The sequence below is a fragment of the Sus scrofa genome, chromosome 8 (assembly GCF_000003025.6).
Source record: "Sus scrofa isolate TJ Tabasco breed Duroc chromosome 8, Sscrofa11.1, whole genome shotgun sequence".
Lineage (NCBI taxonomy): Eukaryota > Metazoa > Chordata > Mammalia > Artiodactyla > Suidae > Sus > Sus scrofa.
The window spans coordinates 78,970,254-78,974,973 of record NC_010450.4 but is presented as its reverse complement, the minus strand read 5'-3'; the positions used below and the strand labels follow the sequence as shown (position 1 = coordinate 78,974,973).

Here is a 4,720-nt window from a genome sequence, read left to right as displayed (position 1 = left end):
GTCACCATGCTGTACAGTGGAAAAAAACCTGTATTGGGGAAATAACTATTAAAAAAATAATAATAATAAACAAAAATAAATAAATAAAGGCATTCCATAAAGACACAAAGTGAATAGAAGCAAGAGTATTTATTCCAAGGCAGCACTGCCAAATGGAGGAAGAAGGAACTGCCACTGTACTTCCTGTCTTCTTTCAGACATGATCCAACAAATATTAAGCAGTGACAGTCTCTGTGCAAAACACTAAGCTGAGTACTGGAGTGAACAAAACAAATATGTCTCTAACCTCATGAAGCTTACTTTATGGGGAGGACAGATCAAAAAATCTAGCAACCAGATTAAAAGGTAAGCAAATGAAATATTTAAGATGATATTAGCACCATGGAGGAAACAAACAGGATGCTGAGAGTCAGAACAGGGAGAGGGGACCAATCTTAGAAAAAGCAGCCAGGAAAGGCTGTCTAAGGTGACACTGAGCTGAGGTATGAAGGATGAGAAGGATACGGCCATGAGAAAAACGGAGGAAGAGGTAACCAGATAAACAGCCCAGCCAGTGCAAAGGTGAAAAAAAACTCAACCTGTTCAAAGAACTGCAAGAAAATCCATGTGGTGGTTGTTAGTGGTGGTTGTGTAGCTACCCCTCCCATAATTATCCATTCCACAGCTCACAAGCATCTTGAAATCATAGCTTCCTGGGGTAGCTAAATTATTTCTCCTCTTTCATTTCTCTTTGAGAAATACTGTCTAAATCATGACCGCAAGCTGGTGATACAAAGGATGGAAATTTTCTTCCAAGGTTGTTTTTTTGTTTGTTTTGTTTTGTTTTAATATAATGATAAACTTCAAATACTAAAAAGAACCACTGGGAAGCTGACTAATCAATGCATATATATTTGCAAGTGTTGCCACAGAGACCCACCCACCTAGTTCAGCATCATTGGCCAGTTCCTCAGGTTACCATGGCACCACCTTCCCAGAACAAGGAGCTCACTCACCCTCTTGTTGGGTTTTCCACATTGGTCTCAGTGGGGAGAGGTCTCTTTAAGGAACTCCACAACAGGCACACTAAACCTGATGAGGGGGGAAAAAAGTACACAACATTAAATTAACCATAGCATCTGAAGTCTGCTCCTCCCTTGTATTTGCTGGTGGTAATGCTCATATTTAGAAAATAAATTCTGTCATCCTGAATCTCCATCCACAAACCAGGAATACAAAAAAAGTCACATTTCTTTCTTTCCTTCCTATGAGCCTAAATAAAACTCAATTTCTGTCCCACCAGGTGGTGGGAAATTCAATGTTAGTCATTATGGGGTTTCTTTTCCTCCTACCCATGGCCACCTCCACCTCAAAGTCATACAAAGGTCTCCCGGTCTCATTTAGAGAGGTCAGAAATGACATTCTTTGATGGCTCTGGAACCACACCTCCTAGATTTGTGTCTTGGTTCTGCCACTGACTAGGATGTGACATTGAATAACTCAACCTCTCTGGCCATTAATGGAGATGATGATAGTAACTACTTCATAGGGTTATCGGAGAGTTAGATGTGTTAACACATGCGAGGTTCGGCTCTGCTTGTGTCCCCATCCCTCACCTCACTTGGCTCCCTGGTGGTGGCAGAAAGCAGCTCGGGTCCTCACAGGCCCATAGCAGTGGCTGCAGCGCTCCCAGGCACGGGCGGCAGGTCCCAGCCTAGGGGCTGGGCGGTGGCACGCCCCTAGGGTCACGAATTCAAGTACCTGACGAAGCACTCGGTGACCATTGGGCGCAACTCGTCTCGGGGCTCAGTGGACTTGGGCCCCTCGAGCCTCATCTTGTGGCGCCACCTCAAGATCTTCCCCACCTCAGGACGGGCGGGCATAGCGGGGCGGCCACGGAGCTTGTCTGCACAGCCCAGCACAGCTTAGGTGGCGACCTCTACCTGCACTGGCTCTGCGGGATCCTAGCAGGCGTGTTCGGGATGCGCCGCTGCAGCTACCGCGCATGTGCACGCTCAGGTTCCGGAGCGTAAGCGCCAAAATGACGTTCACCGCCCCGTGCCCAGAGAGGAGGGAGAAGCAGGTGGAGCCAAAGTTACCAATGAAGCCCCTGCAAGCTCACCTCTCACCGCTGACCGTCGACATTCCTGACACCTGGCCCACATCATCGGCCCCCATGTACCCCACGGGAACCGTCAGTGCTGTGAACTCCTGCCCACGAGGGAGCAGGACCTCCGGGGTACCAAATGGGCCATGTGATACCTTCTAGCCTCAGTTTAATGGCCAACGACTCACAGCTGGGAAGTGAAAAGGAAGCTTCAAGGGGACACAGCCTAATGGATGATTTAAAACCGCCTTACTCCCAAGAACAATTAATCACCCAAGCAATTAGGATAGCTCCTGATCAACCAACCAACCCAAGTGGAATTTATACCACACCACTAAAAACTATCCCTCTTGCAGGAAGTGACCAGGGCAGCAGAATTCGAATTGCTACAGTCTCTTTCTGAATCCTTACTGCATCAAAGTACCACATTCCCAGGAAGAACGAGGCAAAGTCTCATTCTGAAGGGTAGAGCCTTCCTCTGAAAGCAAATTAATTGAGCTGGCTTTTAGGAAAAGACACCCTAAGAGCTTGCCTTGCTTTAAAACCCCTCTGGGACCCCTCTGGTCTAGAAATGCCCAGTCTCTCCCAATCATGTTGGCGTGCTGTCTGCCTCGAGAGCTTGTCCAGGGAAGGCTCACCGGCCTCTCTGGAGCCTGATTTTTATACCTCAGAGCCCACATTCACTGTCCGTTTGCCCAGAATGCACCAGGCTCACCTCTGTCTAGTCAGCCTGTCCTAATCACTGTGCAGCAACCACTGCCCAGAAAGTCAAGCCCATCACCTGCACTGTCACCTCCCCTGGGACCACCTCGACCTCCCAGCAGGCCATCTTGCAGATGACTCACCTTGTCCACCAGATCCCAACGGTGTCCATCACTACAGGGCTGTACTAGCCCCAGGAGTCTGTGGTCACTAAGGCTGGCTTCCACATCCCCTCCCCAAGGCTGAGCCACCAGAGAATGGAGACCCCAGAGAAGTAAAGGTGAAAGTAGGGCCTATTCCTGCGGTCAGCAAGAGCACACCAGCGTTAATGCAAGTTTGTGTGCCCCACGGCACAGTGAGGCAAAAAAAACCCCGAAAGTTCAGAGTTTGGAGCAGAGAAAGGTTTAGGCCATGCAAGGAGACTGCCAGCCTGTGCCAAAAAGCCTGAACTCCCCAGACCCAAACTTGTAAAGCACTTTAAAAGCCTGGTAAGGGAGGGGGTGTTGCAGGTCAAGTGATCAGCTTGTTCACAGCTCTCTGGTTGGCTGATGGTGAGGGAACAGGGTGGTGTCACAGGGGTTAATATGATCAAGCCTAGGCGCCAGGAATTCTGGGAGCTATTGGGCTCACCATCATCAAGCAGTTAACTTCTTCCATTTGGTGATGGTTTTAGCATCCTAAAACAACACAGGAAATTTACATCAGATACTGTTAACTAGGTACTTGAGAGAGGAGTAAACAGGATATGGGGGAAGGGCTGCCCCAGGAAGGCCCCATAGGGTCCTGCTCCATTATACTAGGCGTTGTCACTAGGTCGTCCCATACCACCCTGTGCAGGTGGTCACCACTGCAGCAGACACCTCCAAACCATGGCCAGCTTCTAGTTAACAAGTGTAACTCACAATGAGACTCACATGGTGCATCCCTCCCCACCATCCACAGCCAGGTGAACAATGCAGCAATGTGTCTTCTGCACCTGCTGGTGACACAGGCCTTGGCCTCGGCCACCCTGCCCACCCAGCGCCAGACCTGCAACCTGGCAAGGCAGCCAGAGCTGAGGTAAGTCATGAAGGAAGATGGTATCGGCACCTTCGTCGCCCTGAGCGCAGACACGCCACAGGTAGCCGTGCAGGAGCAGGGCCTTCAAAACTAGCAGCCTGGAGAGCAGTTCTCACTTTAATGTCAACTCCGTGGTGCCAGAAGGAGATGACCTCAGAGAGACAGCAGTGAGTGATAGCTTGAAGCAAGATCTTAATTCTCTGCTTGGAAATTGAACCTGGGCAGACTGGTTGAATACCAGGAATCCTAGTCACTAAACTAGCTAGACTCTAAAAGCCGAATTGCCCTGATTCTTGCCCCTTGTTGAAACAAGAATGTTTCAAGGAGGCAAAGACTGTAAAAGCAGGTACAAAGTTTCTTATTAAAAACACAGTAGGGCATGTGCGAAAGCACATAGAGAAATAGTCTATTTATCTAAGGCAGGTATCCTCCTGGATGAGGAGAATGCCAGAGAGGTGATTTGAACCATTTACATAGGACAGTTCTTCCGGAATTTGTTTTCCTTTGGCCAATTACCTTGTTTTATTTCTCACACCTGACCAGACCCAGGGCCCTCCCCCAATATGTGACCAAGATGGATTACAGAGCAAAGAGTGATGGGAGGATATCAGTACTTTATGACCTGGCACCCCCTCCTTTTCTGTTCCAGAGGGTCTTTCTTCAAATGTGTAGTTGGGGGTCTCCTGATCCAGGAGATAGGAAGTATGTGACCTCTTGATGTTTTGCCCAAGCAGGGCTCAGCCCCTCTCTGCCCCTGCCATTATCATCATTTAACATGTTCAGTTATATAATGGACATGATAAATCCCAGTTATTTGCCTGCTGCCTGTTATTATTTCTACAGGTGGCTGGTTGTAAATGTCTATCCTGCGAT

The 4,720-nt window shown here is 48.6% G+C and overlaps 1 pseudogene; it reads left to right on the top strand.

Annotated features, from left to right (window-relative positions):
* LOC100520577 lies at positions 1,078-3,412 on the top strand (annotated as a pseudogene).